Source organism: Halichoeres trimaculatus, unplaced genomic scaffold (assembly GCF_033239565.1).
Source record: "Halichoeres trimaculatus isolate MK-OKI-2021-1 unplaced genomic scaffold, fHalTri1.1 fHalTri1_scaffold_12, whole genome shotgun sequence".
Taxonomy (NCBI): Eukaryota; Metazoa; Chordata; class Actinopteri; order Labriformes; family Labridae; genus Halichoeres; species Halichoeres trimaculatus.
In genome coordinates this window covers 579,661-602,218 of record NW_027437190.1, presented here as the reverse complement: position 1 = coordinate 602,218, position 22,558 = coordinate 579,661, and positions in this window count along the sequence as shown.

The window sequence follows — 22,558 nt, the reverse complement described above, 5'->3', positions numbered from 1 at the left end:
ACAGCATGTTCCGGCAGACCTATGGACAGACAGTGTATTGTCTATTTGAAGTAATAGTTTAATAATTTGTTTAGCCATCAAATCTTGCTCTTAGTCTACACTGACTTCTTACCGAGAAGACGCTGCTTCTCTTTAAGGACAGGTTTAGCCAAGCTGCACCGCTTTAACCACACCAACATAGCCCGGATTCTTCCTGCCCACTTTGAGATGGAAGGTATAGTGTACAGCTTTTGAGCAGCAATGTTAAGAGTATGGGCAAAGCAGCCAACTTTTCTAATGCTCATTTTTTTAACCGCTACATCCATATTAGCTGCATTGTCCACGGTGATGGCTACAACTTTTTCCTTTATATTGAATTCATCAAGAATATCCCCTATTTCCTCGGCTATTACATGCCCTGTCTGTGATGTGTACACTGCCCGGGTATGCAGGATTTTCTCCTTCAGGGTACCCTCTCTTGCGTAGTGAACTGACACAGTCAAGTAGTGGTCCTGTGCCACGCTGGTCCACCCATCCGCGGTCACAGCCACATCCCTGATGTCTTGCATTTCTTCCTTGACCTTTCCCTTCTCTACTGCATACCATGCAGGTATGAGTGTATTTGACAGCATGTCTCTGCTGGGGGGCTGATATCTGGGATTAAGGGCTCTTATCATCTCCCTAATTGACATCAAAACACAAAACATCATCAATAACATAGTTATATTCTTACTGCTTCAAAAAACATCTGGTCTGAGAGATAAAGGATTAACTGATAATCACTATCCTATATACAGCTTACTTACCTCCACCATGGAGCCTCCACTGTCGAAAAAGGCAGCAAACCTTTAACAATAAAGTGTGTGACTGCCCTGTGGCACTCGGCTTGCCTTTCTTTTGTAAATTTTCCTTTTTCTGCTAGTGTGAATGGATTCACACTAGCTGGGCTTTTCCCCCTCACATTAGGGTCTGAGGCTGTGAAGATGAACAGAATAGTGAACGTTAGGCGAGTTTAACCAGCCTACCCAATGGTGGAGCACATTTGAAAAGCTGAGCGCCGTTTTTTACTGCCAGTCTTAAGTTAGCTCTTGATTTAGCTGGCCACATAGCCATAAAACGAAGCTGCACGCTAATATCTTCAAACAGCGTTACATGGGTCCCCGTTAAGTTCACCGTGCAGTGCAAATATGAAGCTGCAGTCACGTTAGCTTGACAAATAAAGAAGTTGGGCGGATAAAGCTGAACGTAAACTTGCCTGATGAAATCCCAGACACGGCGTTGTCCTCGGTACTCCTGGATGAAGCGTAGCCTGGTGGTAAACCCTCCAGCTCTGTAACGTCCACAGGCTGGCATGATTGCTGAGAGGAGGTGGGTGGCTGTGGCCCGCTCGTCTTGCAGTCGAACACAGAGCAACTTTCCGCTCTTAAATTGATTCCGTGGACGGTCAAGTGCTTCATTAAATTCGTGGTGTTGCCTGACTTGGCAGCGATGATTTTTTGGCATATATTGCACTGTGCCCTATTGGCATCAATTTTGTTAAAGTGAAGCCACGTTTTAGACCTCAGAGGCATTTTTTTTTCCCTGTTTGACGACACGCTACACTACTGCGAGAGGGGGCGTGTGATCAGTACGTCTTCTTGCATGCGGCATTCACGTGTAGTGTCACAGCCAATCACAGGCCACTTCATCCTAGGGACCGAAACATGGAACCGAAAGACGAGGCATATTTTGATACTCATTAATACCGAAACAGTTCGGTCGGTGCCAGTAAAGAACCGAAGTTCAGTACTCAGCCCTATTTAGGTGCTGCTCTATTTTGCATTATCTGTTGAGCAGTTACCATTCCTTGTTTTAGGGGTTAATTCTCTTCATGTATGTTTTCTTGTTTTGTAATGGGAGCAGGAGTAAGATGGAGTTGTAGGAATAGAAAGTCTTGTATCTTGTATGATACAGAAGTTTAGTTTTCCCAAGGGATTCTTTTGTTTTGTTTTGAGTGCATGAGAAGCAGAGGGGAACCCTCTGGGCCTTTCAAGGTATTCAGTGAAGGCCTAATAAAAATATTAAAAGAACTCCTTAATAGTTATTTTATTTCTTTATTTTGTTTTTATTTATTTATTTTACTCAATGAAATCATAGTAATGAGTTTTATATTGTTTTTATAAACTTGTCCTGGCAAACAATGGGATAATATAACTAAATGGAAAATGGACCAATCACAATTTTCCTTTTGATGGTATCTGGATAAATCAGTGACACATTCTGGCAGGCAGGGCCTTCAGTAACTGCAACGAATGCCTGTGTAACTCAAGGGAATGTGGACACAATTTGACAATGACAGCTGTCTTAGCCAATCATATTTATTTAAGTTGTGGGCAGGATCATTTCCTGTCATCTTCCGGGGATTCGCGAATACTTACCAAACACCCCCTACCTGCTCCTCTGCACTCAGACGGGGCCATATTTTACTTGACCAAAAACACAAATAAACGGACTCCCACCGAAAAAAATCTGATATCGGTCTGCATTCACGCTTTATTTAGAGAATTTTCAGTGCGTTACTTTCACACAAAAACACCGCTAAATAAGGCTCTAGTTCAGCTAGACAGCTAGCTGGTCCATCCCCCGGAGCTAGATCCCACGTTCCCAACAGCGATGGATGGAAGGACAGGTCCACGTCGTCACCTCCCAGCTCACATCCGAGAACCAGCACGTCGTCCTCACCTCCTCCTCCTCAGCTCGAGGGAAATCATCAAGCCTTACACCAGTTAGCATTCACATGCTACCTCCGGTCTGGGAATATGAGGCAATGCTGAAGTGCTAAAATCTGCTGTTCCTGGAGTGTTTGCATGAGGCTGGCTCTGGAAGTAGTGGAAGTCATATACACACCAAGCCAAAAAAAGACATTTTCAAAGCAGAAATTGACCGATTTACAGACAGGTTCAAAAAACGTCTCCTGTCTGAGTCGATCATTTTACTACTGGCTCCCACTGTACGGGGGGTGAATTTTTTTCAAACGTGGCCGTTCAGAGGATATTTAGATCGTGAGCTCCCCAAATAAGAGGCGCAGCTGAGGGTCACGTGACGGCCAGAGCCCTATAGCTGTACGTGAAGCCCTTGCCACTACCAATATGACCTCTATAGCCAATGTGCTTCATTTTCCATTCCAGAAACAGACGGGTGATGTCAGCGAGAGTACGTCCATGTTTTATACAGTCTATGGTTCCAGCACTTTTTTTTCCTGTGCTGATAATAACAATGTTTTGTTTTGTTTTGTTTTTTTTTTTAATTGAAAGGGGTCTTTGTGTTTAACCCCAGCCTGGAGAAGTAGATTGCACTTTGTCAGGCCTCTACCTTGAGACCTGTCCAGCTTGGGTGTCCCACCTGAAGACTAAGCTCCTGCTGGTATAGCTCTTAAGGTCACTGAGGGAGGCACCCAGACCCCCTGACCACAATAAGGTGGCAATCCCTCAGGGGAAAGAACTGAAAAATAAAAATAAAATAAATGAATGAAATAAAATAAAACATCCGTCATCCAGTTTTCAACCAACAACTTAACATTTATCTTAACTGGATGGCCTAATCCTTAAATAAATTTTAATATAAAGCAGGACTTCACACACCATAGTCAATATTTACAAAACCAAAAGCTAGTCCTATGAATGATAATAAAAAAACTTTTTAAACTAATTCATAAACCACATCAGATATACAGCAGGTTAATTTCCTGATTTTCATTTTGTAATTTTTTTTTAATTTAATTTTTTTATTTTTTAGCGACTCAACAGCTAAGTAAGTTTGGTTTGTAAAAAAAAAAAAAAAGGCACGAAAAACGCTGTGATTATGTGAAAAAAACTGTACACAACTACAGTCTGGGACGGGTCTTTACCATAGGCTGTATAAAACAATCTTTACGTAGGGGTCTGTCAGACACAGGTCACTTGTTTTCAGTTTGTCACATGCAATGGACGTGAGCGCTCATCTCCGTTTGTAACGCTGTCACTCCATGACCGTGCTGAAACCCGACACCACACTCTCAGGCTGGGGCTTCGACCTGGCTCATTTGCATACTGCGGTGTGTTGGGTGCTTACCGAGGGCTGAGAGGTGTGTGCGTATGTGTTGGTGTGTGTGTCTGTGCTGAGTGAATACACGCACAGCAGAGGGACACAGACGAGAAGGCAGTATCGTGTGTCTTTTTTTCGGCTGATTTTTCCGCTACTGCAGATAACTTTGTCAGCCAATAATGTCTGTTAACTTTGTGAGTGTATTAAAATGTGCTTTCTCAACTCGTAAAATTTTGATTTGAGGGGGCAAGGCACCTATTTAAGGGGGCTAAGCCCCCTCTTGCCCCTGCGTAAAGCCGGCCTTGCTCCTCCTAATGAAGCAAGCCTCGATGCGTGCTTCGAAGCCTCGGCACATCTTGTAACATCACTAGAAACCGGCACACGAGCAGGGAGGAGGTGTTTGGTGCGAGCGCTCTGGGCTTCTGCTGCACAAAAACACTGCTGTAGGGGTAATTTCTGCCGTAAACCTTGTGATAGGACCCAACTTGTTCCATCCCGGAGTATCACTTTGATGGATAAACGCCTAACTGTAGCTGTGAGTGAGTGAGGAGAAAAGAGAAGATCTAGTTGGCAGAACGTGAATAGAAATGGCGGAAAGTAATGGAGAAGACTGTGTGGTTGCTGGATTACTTGAAACTCTGTTTTTGTTTTTTTTTTTGTTCAATTTTATATCTTAATTTTTTTAATTGTTTGAAGTTGTGTTAGGTGTTGCAGTGTTCAGGCACATGATAAATTTGTAATCACACAAAACTATCAATATACTAAACTTCCATGTCACATGATTCTGGCTATTGTTTTTATTTCTTTGTTTTATTGTTTATTGCCACGTGTGGCCCCATGGTCCTACTGGAGGCCCAGTGGCTGGGGCCAAGGTTCGCCACTGATGAGAAGTATGTGTGTGTGTTTTGTCTCTCCTTGTATCTTGTTATCCCTCCTCCTTGTTTTTCGTTTTTCTTCTCTCTTTCGCTGTTTCATTTTCTCTCTCTGCTCTTTTCACAGCTCAGTCAGCCAGTTCTGCGAATAATCCATCTTGATGTCTGGTAGAAATCTTCGTTTCGTCTCATGGAATGTCAAAGGAATGAATGATGTCGTCAAAGTCAACAAGGTAATATCACACCTGCAACACCTGAAGGGGAGATCTGTGCTTCTTACAAGAAACTCACCTTCGCAATTCTGAAATATCTTGTGTAAAAAGGGCTTGGATGGGTCACTTATTCCACTCTGGGTTTACTGAGAGGGTAAGGGGTGCTTGCAATTGTTATACAACTCCTTCGAAACCTCTGTTACTATATCTGATCCTAACGGACGTGTTGTTATAGTCTCTGACAAACCACCCCTGTAGTCCTGGCTTCAGTGTATGCTCCCACTTGGGATGATGAAAAATTTGTATCTTTTTTTTTTTTCTTCTTCACTTAATCTTTAAGACCACCTTATCATTGTTTGGGGCGATTTTAATCTGGTATAGGACACCACACTTGATAGATCATCTGCTTAACATATCGCTCAAACAAAATCAGCTACCACCTTAAAATTTCATACAGACCATTTGGGATTGTCTGACCCTTGGAGAACTAGGTTTCCTTACAATAAAGAATTTTCCTTCTTTTCTCATGTGCACCATAGCTTCTTGCAAATAGATTTCTTCCTACTGGATAATAAACTGTTGCACAGTACTGTTGCCTGTGAATATCATAGTATAGTCATCTCTGATCATGCCCTTGCATCAGTAGACATTACTTTCTCCCTCTGCAGACCTGCTCACAAATTCTGGAAATTTAAGTCACAGTTGCTCTCTGTAGCTAAATTTAAAGAATTTCTCATTGAGGAAATCAATTTCTTCTTTAACAATTACAATAATTGAAATGCCTGATATCAGCAGTGATATACTGTGGGATTCTTTTAAAACATATTTACGCGGGCAGATCATCTTATTTGTTTCCCATTCTAAAAAATCATAACTTTCTAAGTTGACAGAACTATCCGATGAAATCCGTATTTTAGATGCCCAATACGCCTCCAATCCCTCAGCTGCACTATACAAAAAGAGATTACAGCTACAGTCTCAATATGAATTGCTATCAACCAGCAAAGTTGAGATTCAGCTTTTACAAACAAAGCAACGCTTCTTTGAACAAGTTGATAAAGCTGGCAAACTATTAGCATATCAAGCCCGCTCTGCAACTGCCTCTAAACTCATACCTAACATAGCATCCCCAGCTGGGTTAGTTACAACAGATCCTAGGGAAATTTTTAATACTTTCTCTAATTATTATTTAACACTCTACTCGTCCGAAATCTCCTTCCACAACTGGTCAGAGCCAAACCCCCTAGACTACTTTACATTCCCTCAAGTAGACAACAATGTGTTTTGTAATCTAGGAGCCCCCATAACATTTGCTGAGGTCCAAGAAGCTATCGGGTCTTTACACAGCTCCAAATCCCCTAGACGGATACTCCACAGAATTTTTCAAAACCTTTTCTAGCAAACTAGCTCCCATCCTAGTAAGGGTACTTAATGATGCATTTGCAAGAGGGAAACTTCCTTCTACATTCTCAGAAGTGTCAATAACCTTGTTACTTAAGAAGGATAAAAATCCTCTCCACTGCAGCAGCTATAGGCCCATCTCCCTCTTAAATGTTGACTCTAAAAATTGTCCAAAGTGCTTGCCACTCGTCTCCTGAAGGTCACCCCTACGCTAACGAACCCGCACCAGAACAGTTTCATCTCTGGTCGACAATCTTTTTCAGTAATACTGGAAGGTTATTCAACATCACCTGCTCTTCTTCAGACTCCATCCCGGCTGAAATCATCCTATCTCTAGACGCCAAAAAGGCTTTTAATCGGGTCGAGTGGAGCTACTTGTTCCATATTCTAAGTAAATTCAGTTTTGACTCCAACTTCATATCATGGATTAAGCTTCTTTACATTTCCCCCTGTGGCTAAGATTAATATTAACGGTATAAAATCTAATTCATTTGTCAGAGATGCCTGCTTTGCCCATCTCTGCTTGCTCGAGCCGTCAAGCCCTTAGCTGTATGGCTTCGTTATGAAGATAAATTTGAAGGGATTTTCTCGATTTGGCTTATTTCTTTATGCAGATGACCTTCTGCTTTACATCACCAATCCAACTTCATCACTTCCTGTTATCTTGGATATTCTAGAACAATTTATGAAATTATCTGACTATAGAATAAAGATCAACTCTCCAACTTCCTAAATCTCTCTGGGGTCTGGCCTCACCTGATTTTTGCAGATACTACTGGGCTAGCAATATCAGCAAATCCTTTATTGGAATGTTAAGATGGCTCCTAATAATCACCCTTTATGGGCCTGCATGGAACTAGCCTCCTCACCCGTTGTGTTATGGTCAGTGATTTGTTCACAGTTACCTTCACCAATCAAGCGAATAGCACAGAACGCCATTATTTCTGAGACCTTGAAAATATGGAGTCAATTAAGGAAACAATTTGGCCTACATTCCTCATCGAAACTTGCTCCAGTTTATTAAAACCTTTTATTTCTTCCATCCTGCCCTGACTTAGCTTTTGAATCCTGGTCAAATAAAGGTCTGCAAATTCTTGATGACTTTTATATCGTGGGTGTTTTCCCTTCATTTGCAGTACTATCAAAAAAAATTCTGTACTTTAATCTCACTTATCCCGTTTTTTTCAGATCCGTCATTTGTGAAAAATCAATTCCCTCACCCCACCCCACCCCCCCAGAGACCTTGATGGATTCCCTTCTTTTGACCAAAGTAAACCATAAATCCCAGACCTCAGTCTTGTAAAACTCAATGTTCAGAATAAACCCCACCTCCCTCCACTCCCTCGGGGCTATTTGGGACCAGGACCCCAGAATCACAATCTCCGACAAACAATGGAACCGCATACTTAACCTTGCTCATACTTCTTCTATATGCGCCAGACAACAACTTCTACAATGTAAGATTTTACGCAGGAGACACTTCACTAATGTGAGACTAGCCAAAATCTATCCAGATAGAGACAACTCCTGTAACAGGTGTAAACTGTCTCCAGCTGACCACATGCATATGTTTTGGTCATGCACTAAACTGACTGATTTTTGGGGCACCATTTTTGATACGTTAGGGAAAGTCCTTGGCTGCACTGTGAACGCCGACCCTCTTATTGCTCTTTTTGGACTGCTTCCATCCTCTGGCTGGTCAAACTGTTCACATTGTATTTTTGACTTTTCTACCTTGCTAGCAAGTAGGCTCATTCTTCTTAAATGGACTCATTTATCCCCACCTACACATAACAGATGTATTCAAGAAATTTTACATTGCATGAGACTTGAGAAAATCAGATTCTCCCTGAAAGGTTCCCTTAAGACCTCCCATGAAATCTGGCAACCCTTTTTACTTCATATAGATACCCTGTCATTGAGGCTGAAAACCTATGAACTACTGACTTGCTGATTTTCTTTCTTTCTTTCTTTATTTTCTCATTTATTTATTTATTTTCATTATTTGAATATTATTACATACTTAAATGCATATTTCTCCTTTCCTCTTTTTCTTTCTTTTTCTCTTGTCTTTCCCTTCCCCTTCATTTCTGCGATACCACTTGTCCACTTGTTGATACCCCATGTCGATTGAGTGTGTTGTCTTGTCTCTTAGTTCTTGTAGTGTGAATAAGTGTGATTGAATATGATGTTTTTGTTCCGAAATTGTTCTGCTTTGTGTACCTAAAATGTCTTTTTCTTTCCTGTACACATAACAGAAAATATAATGAAAATCTTTGACAAAAAAACACACACACACATTTTGGCTCTGTGATAGGTTGCAGGCTTAGAAAGAAGTGTCAGATTAAATTCTTAAAAAAGAACTAGCATAAAAGAATAGCTCCCTAAAGGATCTTAAACCCCTTAAAACACTTAAAACCCACAAAGAGAAAAGAATAAAACTGTAGTTTTGTGTTAAAAAAGTTCCTTGACCCAATTATAACCGTGTCCAAGGTTCAATATAAAAAGGTCCTGTGAGGGTACTCAACTCAGAGAGGGGTGCATCCAACGTTGCTTCTCCTCAAAGCTAATGCCAGTGCCTCACAGCAACGGTCCCATTGGCAACTCCACGGTGACTCCCCAACATCAGCCTCCTTCTCTTCACAGGAAACCGTAAAGGCCCACAACTGGCTGCTGCTTCTTCTTCCTAGAGCAATCGGGTCTTTTCAGGGTTGCTTCTCGTGCTTTGCTTGCGGTCCTACTGTCGTCCCTCTCTGCTATCTGCTGCTCTTTTTAGGTGTCTGTCCTGAAGTCCTGCCCGCCGGTCTCCAATGAGCTGGTTTTAGGGGGGGATACTTCAGGGCCAGTCAGAAAAGTCATTACCTACCCACACACTTCATATAACACCACATGCAATAAAAATGTAAAAGACCAACCCTGTCACACAAACACAGATTCCGAAGATTGTCGTTTAGGCTCCTGTATGGCTGCTGTTACTACTGTCAGTCGTGTCTGTGATTGTTAAGGACCTGACTGTACCCGGCATACTGCCGGTAAACATCAGAGCAGGTTATTTTGACTTTTTTTCTCATCCTTTCGACTTTGATCTCAAATTATTTTTTGACTGTATTCTTGTCATTTCAACTTTATTCTCGTCATTTTGACTTTGATCTTGAATTTGTTTTTCAGCTTTATTCTAGTCATTTCCACTTTGATCTTGAAATTTCAATTTTATTCTCATCATTTCGACTTAATGCTGCATTCCATTTGTATTCGGAAGTCAGAATTTTCGAGTTCCAGGTGGGAACGCCCAACAGGAACAGTGCCTGAGGTCGGAATCTCGCACCACACCACACCAACCCCGAGTTCCCAGTAGGAAATTCTGAGTTCAGTTGTAAAAAGTTAATAAGCTTCTATTATATTCTTTTTATTTTAGAATTTCTGACTAGTGTTTGTTGCAATTAAGCAGCTTTGTATACGTAGTATAATTGGATGTTTACATACAGAAATACTGCTGTTATGCCAAGTTTTTCCGACTTAGCAACTGGAACGCTGAACCTCGGAGATGACACCCCACTCCTGACTTCCAGCTCCGAGCACAAATGGAATGCAGCAATAATCTCGACCTGCCCAAAATTATTTTCTCCAAACCCAATGGCCCTAATCCACTTCTGTAGTTTTCACAGACTGCCCAACAGATTTGCTTTGCATGAAGTAGAGATGATAACCAAATGTATGGAGCTGAGTCAAGGCCAAAAGTTTTGTAAATTAAAAAATAAATAAATAAACATTTAAAAAAAAAAGTTGAAACAAAATTTTTTTTTAGTTTGATCCTGATTTACAAAATAAAAAATAAAACAATCCTGAATTTAAAAATAAATAACACACTAAACCAAAACAAGAAAATAAGCAAAAGCAATTATTTTTCAATCCAAAAATAGTTTTGATTCGCCTCTTTTAATATTTTTAAACAAATCAATTCAGTTTTTACTCTTGATTTTTTTTTTTAACATTTGAGGTGTTTGTTTTTTCAGGTGCAATTTTCTTTTTTATAAAATCTCCCTCAGTCTGTTTTTTTTTTTTTTGCATTCAAATGATCATTTTTTTCACTTTCGGATTGTTTTTCTCTTCAGATTCAAACTTTTGGCCCTGTTTTGGTGTGGGGAGCTTGGTCTTGGCTGAGAAGGGTGTGGGATTGTGAGTGACAGCATGAAAGATGGCTCAGAGCCTTCCTTGGTGCTGTTGTTTTCAGGAAACGTAGGTGCTTAAAGAGATTTGACTCGTCCCTTTCTGTACTGTGTATTAACCTGATTTGGGGTCAAAGTAAGCTTTTAAGAGCTTTTCAAGACCGCCCTTGGCAACTAGCTATCTATAAATTCCATCTAATTTTTCAGATTTTTTCTGTAATTCCCCATACCATAAAAGAAAACGGGCTTTTGTATTGAATGAGCAACGCAGCACAGAGCTACTACGCGGAGAACAATGGCGTCTCTTTTACTGGGGCAACCTGTTGGTTCAGACACACAGGTAAGAAGTGCTATTCTTTGAAGAGGTGCTGTGAAAATTATTTCAAATTTCGTTTTTATGTGCAAAACATTAAGAAGGTGTATGGTTACCATGAAACCTGAAATGCTATTAGCCGCTGTTAACATTGTAGCCCCTTTAATGTACAGTTGTAGCTTCAGCCTTCAGTTGTCACTGGTCATTTATTTCTTTTTCAGCCAGAATGTGGACTACAACTGGACAGTGGCTGCAGCTGCACAAAGCCTGGTCAGTGCACTCACACACAACCTCACTCAGGAATGGCAAGGGCAAAGAATAATGCAGGAACAGGGATCACCCTCTGTAGGACAGGAGATGATCAGGGCCCGTATTCACAAAGCATCCTAAGGCTAAAAGTAGCTCCTAGTGACGTCATTCTTAGAAAAACCGTAGAATTCCTCAGATTCTAAGATTTTTCTTAGAATTTTCCCTCCGTAAGATAAAAGTTATTCACAAAGCATCTTAAGCCTTAAAGGGATAGTTCCGTTTTTTTGAAGTGGGGTTGTATGAACTCTATGTGACCACTAAGGACATTAGTTACAGTAGAAAGTTGTCTCCTCTCCCTCAGTAAGACAAAAACTTGAATCGATGGTGACGAGGAAATAGACGCTAACAGGGACAGACGGTACCAAATTCAAAGGCTATTTTCTCTGCCTACAAGAACTAAAATCAAAAAGTAATACCACAGTTTAAGAGTACGATACATGAAATATTTTTTAAGTGCATTAAGTCTTCGGAAATATAAACATTTATCTGGACCTAACTAACTGGTCATGTGTCCTTCTGCGCAGCGCTAGTGCGCTCCGTCCCCCCTCCTCTTTTCAGCTGCAGGGAATGTAAACAAGCTATGCTTCGGGCTCCGGTTTTAGCCTCGTGTAAGTTTGATCAAGTATCGTAATTCTTTTGTTTGTACTCTAAGGATTGTGAGGCAGCGTAGGAAATTCAAAATGAGTGACCATGACAGCGACGATGAAGTTTCATTCACTTGCTCAAATGTCCATTACTGGTACGCTAACAACCCAAAGTAAACCTCCATCATTTCACACTGTATGATTATATGCAGTCTATAAGGAACTTTTAGCTACTACTGGTCAAAACTGATTTTAAACACGAGTTTGTGTGTGTGTTCGGTGTGTGTGTGTGTGTGTGTGGGTGTGAGTTGGGAGTCAAGGTCTGGACCTTGCCAATTTTGAAACCCTGGTTACGGCCCTGTTTAGACCCCAAAACGTGAGAAACTTTCAAATTCAAGGGAAAACAATCGTAAATGAGTGGCTTAAGAGCTGAAAGTATGATTTTGAATAATGTGTCATTTTGTCATACAGCATGTTGTTGTGCCTTTTTTATGTTTCTCGCTCTGCAAAGCGTTTTGGATCATTTGCCATGACGCTTTGATGCAGGTACAAGAAAGACTGTGGAATCACTATACTTTTGTAAAACTATTACGGAAATGAGCAACTTAGAGTACAAATCCATGTAATTTCGTGTCCTGAAACATTTCGATGCTGTTGGCATCCAGCGTGGTATTGTTGTGCTTTCTAAGATCGTTGCATCTTTCTGCATTCCCTGTCCTCTTTAGCTTTTTCCTTCAAAGAATAGAATAGAATAGAATAGAAAATACTTTATTTATCCCCGAGGGGAAATTCAGGAGTCACCGCAGCATTTAAGAAAACAAAAGTAAGAAAGAATATAGAAAGTGCAAAAAGGTCCATAAGAAATTAGATGACGACATCCCGTCCACCACTCGTCCACCACTCTCCAGCCCAGCCAGTCTCCACCTCCACAGGGTCCAGGACTGAGCCTCCCCAGCAGTCCGTTCAGTCTCTGTCTCCTAGATCCTGCCTGCTCACAGCAGGCGAAGCTCCTCCGATGTGTCGCCGGTGTCCGATGTCAGCTCCGTTAGCCACGTCCGTGAACAGCACGATGCCGCTGGGTTAGCACGGCTAGCTCGTCCATCCCCCGGAGCTGGATCCCACATTCCCAACAACGATGGATGGAAGGACAGGTCCACGTCGTCATCTCCCAGCTCACACCCGAGAACCAGCACGTCGTCCTCACCTCCTCCTCCTCAGCTCGAGGAAAATCATCAAGCCCTTCACTAGTTAGCATTGGCATGCTACAGGCTGCTAACAGCTGAGTTTGCATGTAAACAATGCAGCCATGGTTACATGTAGGATCTCCAGACAAACACAGGAGAAAAGTAGTCAAAAATATCACCGAAGCCACAAAAAGTTTGGTGTCCGTGACCGACAATGAACCATACAAAGTGATGATCCACTCCAAATACAAAGATTACGAAAAAGAGACGAAAAAAATTCCAAGAAACGGACAAAGACGAGAGAGCTGCTGCAACAGGCAGCTACTTGGGTAGCGCCTAGCAACGGAAAAAAAAGGCTGTGATATGTTACCCCCCAACGTGAAAAACTTTCAAATTCAAGGGAAAACAATCGCGAATGAGTGTACCTAGGGTTTAAAGTTTGTTTTCAAATAATATGTCATTAAATGGGTTTTTTGCTAAAGCAAAGCGTTTTGGGTGCTTGACCACGACTCTATGATGCAGGACTGTGCAATCATTAACCTTTTGTGACACTAATAATGAAATGAGTAAATCACATTTCCCGTCTCCTGAGCCTTTTCGTTGCTGTTTTGTCATAAAGCAAGGTGTTGTTGCGCTTTTGTGGTCACTGCACATCAATATTTTTATTTCTCTCTCCTTTTTAGCTTTTCATATTTGACGTAAAACTCACACGAGTTACATCAAAATGATTTAGGAAGCAGTCCAAAATGTGTTTATGAGAACTTGAAGCACGATGTTAAATAGTTTTCTATTTCCTTTTCCTTTTTTGCTCTGCAAAGGCTTCTTTCGATATGCTCTGTGTTGTGATCAGCGCCACATTTGTGCTCTCTAAATGCTACAAAAAGCTTTTAAAATCAAACATCAAACGCTTGAGTTACCTACAAAAAGCTGACAGAAGTGATAAAGATATCTTCAGCATCTGAAATCATAAATTGAATCATGTCATGGTGTTTTTTGCTCTGCAAAGCCTTTTATGCATAAAACTTTAAAGTGCTCTTCATTGTGATCAGTATTTAACACATAATTGCTTTTAAGCTCATGTCACATAGCTTTAGGTAATACTTTTTGAATGAGTTGTAACGACGTGCTATTTTACTCTGCAGAGTAGAAACACAGCTATGGCTTCTAAAAACATGAGCGGTTGTTGCTTTTTAGTGAGAAACTTGCAATATTCTCACTCACATTATTTTTATTTACTTCATCATACAGTATCAGCAAGTTTTACTGCCTTTATGGTACTTGGAACTAAAACGTGAATAGACGACAAACCTGTAGGGCTACATTGTGACCACAAGATGGCAGCATGTGACTACAAGTGAAATCACTGCAAAAACAATTTCATCTTCAGTATTCATACTTTAAACAATTGTAAGAATAGAATAGAATAGAATAGAATAGAATAGAATAGATTTTCCCCAAAAGGAAACTTAGTTAATACAAACAATGAAAATAACGTGGATTTGAGTCTTAATGGTCAGCGTGTGTGAGTCCCTCCCCTATCCAAAACACAGACAGACAGTCCTCCTCACTAGAGGTGGGCGATACTGGGACTTTTGGTATTGATCCGATACCAAGTAAATACAGGGCCAGTATGGCAGATACAGATACAGATACAGACACAGATACAGATACCGATACTTTGTAATATTAAGGGTTGATGTTTCATCGAGCTGCAGACTTTAAGGTGTTTTTGTGATTTTTTTTCTTTTGATTACGTTGTTAAAACCTAGAACAGAATTTCGGCAAAGTTTGAAGGTGACAACAAATTAATTTAGTGTCATTATAAATTATATGTTCAGAAACAATACAACGGTACCAAAACAAATTTTACCCAAAACATGGTATTTTTTTTAAGGAAATAAAGTGTAAAAAATTATCACTAACAGGTAAAATCAAAACAATATCTTCTTTAGGGTACAGTTAAAGACTACAATACAAAAAACAAGTAAATAAGTAAAATGTTCCCCCATTATTGCACTCATTTTTTAAAAGAGTAAAGTATAATGAAAAAACCATACCAGAATAAATGTTATAAAAAAAATTGGAACAAACCCCCCTTTTTTTGGAGTCTGCTTATTTGTTTTTCTGGTGTGGCTGAGCCACGTGACTGTCATCATCAAAAATCAGGAGAGTGTGGGGGTGGGGGTGGGAGTTCGGCGCTGTGACACAGACATAGTCAGGTCTCCACTTTTATAAAACTGCAGCAGTCAGTGCAATGCAGGAGAAAAAAATTCAACTACAGTATTGCTCTTTTTACACTGGTATCAATACTAACCTTGGTATCGATATTATCAATATTTGTATTGATCCGCCCACCTCTACTCCTCACTCACAGCAGTCTCCTCCTGGTTTCCCATGAATCACGCAAGTGTGTGTCTCATTATGGTCACTTCTGTCGTCCCCAGCCCAGATTAAGGAAGAGGGTTGATATTTAGATATAATTTTAAAAAATGGACGGAAGACAGTTCATTTGTAGTTGTAGTAATTTTGTAGTTGATTATGATGTTGTGTTTTACCTGCTTTCTCTCTTCCGTTGTTATTTCTCTGCCCTACAAAGTCCATGACAATTACATGCACATGAATTATTCTGCAGATTAGACAGCAGCGTCATTTGGTGACTTTTAGTGACTTTGTGGACAGTCAGTAGTGACTTTCCTTACTGAGGAGTTGGCATGTTGAAACTGGCAATGTTTCACTCAGCTTTAATGATGTTTGAAATGGTAAACAGTCTCATTCTTTCAGGTATTTCATGACTATACATGATATAATTGATTAAAAATAATCTGTTAATAGTGGATTATTTGGGTATATAGTAATCTGGGGTGTTTAAAAAAACAACAACAATTTACACCGAACTCAACCGATAACCGTGACTACAAAACCGTGATAAGAACTGAACCGTGGATTTTGTGAACCGTTCCATCCCTACTCTATCACACACTTCAGTTAGAGCATTCTGTCTCTTATGGAGCTCCTGAGCGCAGTGAGTGTGTGTTGAAATTTTCAGTTTGCAAACCAAAAGCTATTCAATGATACTTGTTCAGTAAACAGCAGTGACTGCATGCAGAGTATTTAATCCTAAGGTGTAAATTAATACAAGACCACATCTCTAACAAAGACAAAAAAATTATGAGTGCTTCGCATTATGTTGAAGAGATATAGTGTACTTTATAGTGGATGTGAGAGATTAAGTGTTGGTGAACGATAACCATGTGTGAATGACACAGCATTCATTTACAGAAGTCTGTGCTTCAGTGTAAATGAAATTTGCCTCGGGCCTCATACTCACTTGGGCCCTGTTGTATTATTTGGTTGCAAAGGGAAACTGATATCATGGAACCAAAAATATGGCCCCAATATAGTGCAGATCTACAACTCATGCTTAGCTAAAGGGGTGATTCAGATAAATGTAAGGGAAGAAAAAAGCATTTCAAACAGGAATAAAGATATCGCCTCATCTTAGAAAAAGAATGGACCTTCAGAAGTCTAGAAGTGTACCAAGTGTAACACAGAGATCAGTAGCTTTATACATACTATGTAGTCTTATGTGTATATACAGGAATTTTTTGGGAAAATTGTTTCAAAGTGTGCTTTTTAACAAGGATTGGAGAAAGGACCCTTGTATACCTTCTGTTGGGGTTAAAATCAAGAACACCTATAATGAAAAACTGTGGAATGTTGACCTATGCTGCAAGAAAGTTTGTAACTTAAATGGATTTCAGAAAAGCCACCAACCCTCTCAGAATGGCACAAAGTTACATTTGCACTGCTTCCCATAGATTATTTGACATATCGCACCAAAAAGGAAAATTGGAACATTTCATCATATATGGACTCCCTTTCTTGATTATGTGGGACCGAGGATGTGTAAGGTATTCTGGCAGATGCATCCTAGACTGAAGGGGGGTTCGCTAAAAGAGAAGGAGAGGCTCTGTTGTCTGTATCAGTTCATTCCCCGTATTTATCTTTGTTTATTGTGTGTAAGTTTTGTCATGTTCATCTGTGCTTTACCTGTATACAAGTTGGGGGGATTGTGTTGATTGGGTGGGAGAGAATAGAACAGAAAAGAATAGAATAGAACTTTATTGTCATTGTAACAAGTACAACGAAATTGAAGTCACAGCAGCAATCAAGAAAACAAAAGTAAGAAAGTGCAAAAAGGTCCTTAAGAAAATAGATGATGACAGCTTGTCCATCATTTTCCAGTTCAACCAGCCTCCACCTCCACAGGGTCCAGGACTGAGCTTCTTCAGTCATGCTCCATCTCTGTCTCCTGTATCCTGTCTGCTCACAGCAGATGAAGCTCTTCCAACATGGCGTTGGTGTCTGATGTTAGCTTTGTTAGCCATGTTTGTGAATAGCATGATGCTACTCTGCCCTCTGGTTTTCCCTCTGTTGCTGGGTTAGCACAGCTAGCTCGTCCATCTTATTGGAGATAGATCTTACGTTCCCAATAACAAAAGATGGAAGGTGTAACAGTTGAGGTTGTGTGATGTACCTTTGAGAAAGACTGTACAACGCCACCAGAGGGCGCGGTTGTCATCTTTGTTTTCAGTCTGAGTGGCTCTCTCGTTATGGAAGCATCCCTGACTCCGAGCGCCCATACTCCTATTCTACTACTGGACTCACAAGTGATGTATGGATTTGTACTCGCTATTTTGTTTGCATGATGAAATAATAGCCATATAACCGGGCTTGGTAAGGTTATGTCTGCCTTTTTGTTAATAAACAAGAGCACTGTGAAGACCCAAGACCTGTGTGGCTGTGCACTTTTGGCTACGTCTACTAACTTCCAACGCTCTCAAAACCTCACTAAATATGGAAGTATGTATCCAGAACCATCACAAAGGACAGGTCCATGTCGTCACTTCTTAGCTCACACCTGAGAACCTGCATGTCGTCCTCACCTCCTTCTCCTCACCTTGTGGGAAGACATCAGGCCTTACACCAGTTAGCATTGACATGCTACAGACTGCTAACAGCTGAGTTCACATGTAAACAATGTGGCCATGGTTACATGTCGGCTCTCCAGACAAACACAGGAGCAAAAATAGTGGAAATATCACTGAAGCCACAAAAAGTTTGGTGTCCATGACCAACAAATGATCCATACAAAGAAATGATACACTCCAAATACAAAAATTACAAAAAAGAGACGAAAAAAACATTACAAGAAATAGACAAAAAAGAGAGAGCTGCTGCAAAAGGCAGCCATAGCCAACAGGGCGGCGCCTAGCTCTGTGTGTTCCTGACTGTATGATGATCCATAATAGGAATACTTGAGTCCAGGGGCCTGTACTACGAAGCTGGATTAGCTCTTAGTGAGATAACTTCCTGGATAAGTTTCTGGTTTACCGTGCTACGAATGTGGATCTCTTTTTATCCAGACACGTTTCCCCGGTAACTCGTGCTGAATGCCAAACCTGGTCCAGAGCAGGTTAAGTTCCACGATAAGAGCTCACAGGGTGTGACAGACTGCCCGCTGACCAATCGGTTCTCTCGGGCGGGCATGAAAGACCGCACTGTCAGAGATTTTTTGCCAGCAATCCCTCCGGCTTCTCGCGGCCGCAGTTGTGTTGCTCCTGGCCTGGATTATGTTGCGGTACTCCTCGTATTTTTGCAGGATTATTTCCTGCTCCTCCACCGTAAAGTAGGCTGCTCTCTTTTCCATTGTCCATTGAAAATGCTCCAGGGCTGCTAACCACGCCCATTTCATGTGTGCACGCACAGATCCCAGCCAGATTCACTTATCGAGTTGATAACGAGTTTCATAGCACAGCAGATCTGGATAACGGAGATCCGGTGAAGATCAGCGAGTTGTCGCAGAGTTATCCTGGATGACTTAATCCAGCTTTGTAGTACAGGCCCCGGATCAATGTGAGAGGAAAACAAATGTTTGCAAACGTTTACCCCAGATGAATCTTTGAGAACGACATTTACGTAACTCAACTTCTTCTCCTCCTCTTTTTTGGACAAAGTACACAGTCAATGCCCGCCATCGCCCCCTGCGCTCACATATTCTGATGGTCACAGGTTTCAGTGCAGCGCCGTTCAGCCATCTAGCTGCATGTAGTTGTTTATTTCGTCCACTAGATGTCACAGTTGTGCCGTATAGCACTGCTGAAGGAACAGAGGTACAAGGGAAATTTTAGAAGACAATTCATGTGTTGTACTGTCCTCTTACACTGAATAAATACTGGAGGAATTGTGAATATGTCAGCTCCCTCCATGTGCCAATCATCACATGTTTCACAGACCTTCAAAACATTTTATTGCTCCATTCATCCCTTGTGGCAAGTGTTTGCAAGTTTAAATGAAGGTAAACTACCGGGATAGATTACAGATAAACTGCAGTGCGCATGTTTCGTTTCGTGTCACTAGGAGGAACTAAAAACGGGAATTTATTCAGAGGCTTCTAATCAAACTTTCTCAAGTCACACAAAAACTGCCCCTCGTCATGGACTATTTCCAGTTTGTTGTCAACCAGGAGATGCAACTTTTTAGAACATTGTCCAGCCAGGTTGAGATGCCGGAGATTATCACCCATGCTTTTACTGAGCTGTTAGCGCTGCACAAAGTCTGATCAGTGAGACCAAGGAGTTGAAAACGCTGACATAGCACGGTGCATGTTCACTTTCAGGGGGTGTGGCAGGGGCAGTTTCCTGCCAGGAAAGAGTGTGCACAATCAATGGTATTTATGCATTTATATATAATTTTGAGTAAAAAAAAAATCATCTATGGTAAAAAACAAAACAAAAAAACAAATGCACTGTGAGAATTTGAAGAAAATTGTGCTTTTTCTCTAATAGAATAGAACGTCTGTGGCGAGACGCAAGGATGGCTCTAACAAATGTGCACTATGAGACTCTCTCATTCCATTGCTAGGCGCTACCCAAGTAGCTGCCTGTTGCAGCAGCTCTCTCGTCTTTGTCCGTTTCTTGTAATTTTTTTCGTCTCTTTTTCGTCATCTTTGTATTTGGAGTGGATCATCACTTTGTATGGTTCATTGTCGGTCACGGACACCAAACTTTTTGTGGCTTCGGCGATATTTTTTACTACTTTTCTCCTGTGTTTGTCTGGAGATCCTACATCTAACCATGGCTGCATTGTTTACATGCAAAATTAGCTGTTAGCAGCCTGTAGCATGTCAATGCTAACTAGTGTAGGGCTTGATGATTTCCCTCGAGCTGAGGAGGAGGAGGTGAGGACGACGTGCTGGTTCTCGGATGTGAGCTGGGAGGTGACGACGTGGACCTGTCCTTCCATCCATTGTTGTTGGGAACGTGGGATCTAGCCCCGGGTGATGGACGAGCTAGCTGTGCTAACCCAGTGGCATCGTGCTGTTCACGGACGTGGCTGACGGAGCTGACATCGGACACTGGCCCCACATTGGAGGAGCTTCGCCTGCTGTGAGCAGACAGGATCCAGGAGACAGAGACTGAACAGACTTCTGGGGAGGCTCAGTCCTGGACCCTGTGTAGGTGGAGACTGGCTGGGCTGGAGAGTGGTGGACGAGTGGTGGACGGGATGTCGTCATCTAATTTCTTATGGACTTTTTTTGCACTTTCTATACTCTTTCTTACTTTTGTTTTCTTAAATGCTGCGGTGACTCCTGAATTTCCCCTCGGGGATAAATAAAGTATTTTCTATTCTATTCTATTCTATTCTATTCTATTCTATTCTATTCTATTCTATTCTATTCTTCACAGCATTGAAGATGAAGGTCTTCTAGATCCCTCTGATGGCATCCACCTCTTCTGTGTCCAGCATGTGTTCTTTCCGCATCTGCAAAGGGACCTTGATGTCTCCAGGGTGGGTTGGGATAATCACTCCCTAAGAACAGAACAACAACTGTGGACAGTGGGACTTCTCCAGAATCCCACAGATACACTGAACTTGGCACTGGTACTAAGTAAGTACAATTTCCAGGAGCACCTTGTACTGTGTGTTGTAGTTCTGAGTAGCATTGCTCCAGGTATATTTTGAAAAAAGAGAAGATCATGAAAAAGTTAGATTGTTTGGTCACTCATTTCTGAATTGTCAATCTATTTATGGCACATAGAGTGACATTTTTGAAGCATTTATTTTTTTAAAAAGTTGATTATTATGGCTCACAGATAATGAAAACCCCAAATTCAGTGTCACAAAGGTTAGAATATTGTGGAAAAAGTTGATTATTGTAAAGTTATGATGTCACACCCAAATCAGCTAATAAACTCCAAACTCCTGCAAAGGTTTGCCGAGCCTGTAAATGGTCTTTCAGTCTGGGCCACAACCATGGTAAAGACTGCAAACTTGACAATGTCCATTTGACAGTTAATGGCACCCTCTAATTTGTATGTACATTTTGTGCATGCAGAAAAAATTACATACCCAACAATGGACTCCCTGTTGGGGATAGACTCCAGTATATCCACAGTTAAGGATTTCATCAGCTAGATCAGGCAGTTCAAAGCTCAACCTGAAAATAAAATGACCATGGCAAAAAAAAAAAAAAAAAATTAACAGTATTTTCTGACACAGTTTGCTCTATATCCTCTTATAGCTCATCATTTCTAGCACATCAGGGTTATACCTGGTCAATTTACCCTCCAAACTGGTCATCTGCTACTGCATCACTGTTGAGAATTATTGGATTTATACAGCCACTACCGAGGTAACTGTAGGTCCAAGGGCTGAAAAAGGCTGCGGTTGGGGCACCTTGAGCCAAACTTGCAGCTAAAATCTCTCCTACGGTCCTATTCACAAAATAATTGCACAGTTGTATCACTTAAGTTAGAATACCTTACAAAAATGATCAGAATGAAAATATAAACACACCTGGAGAGACCACAATCAAAATCAGTCAGAGAATATTGTGGGCTTTTGTGACGTCGAGGTCCCTCAAAGAATCAACCTTCAATTCCAGTCACCATTTCAACATAAAAACAAAACTAAACTAAACTAAACTAAACTAAACTAAACTAAACTAAACTAAACTAAACTAAACTAAAAAAAGCATTGACTGTGGTGCTCAAACAAAATAATTAGCATGTTTTTATAATTCTTCTAATTTGTAACAGCAGGACAGGAAAAGACAGGAAGAGAAGAGAAACAAAGTTTGCAGCATAACATACTTCTCAAGAATAGAAATCCCTCAGTAAGTGTATTTCTTTTTTAACGGATAAAAGTTTAACATAGGATGGCCTTTTTTTTTTTTTTCAAACTCTCATTCAGTAGCTTAAAGGTCATGTTTCAGCTTGGGGCTGCTCTGCACCAATCAGCAACAGTTTGTGTGTTCAGAGCTTGTAGATATTAAACAACTTGTTTTTTCTTTGATCCAAGACTTGAATGAAGTGTTCCGTACACAAGTATTCACAGTTTTCATTGATTTAAAGTAAACATTCTGAAAACTTCAATGTCCGCTTTTCTTTATTGAACAGTTTCTTGCATTCTGG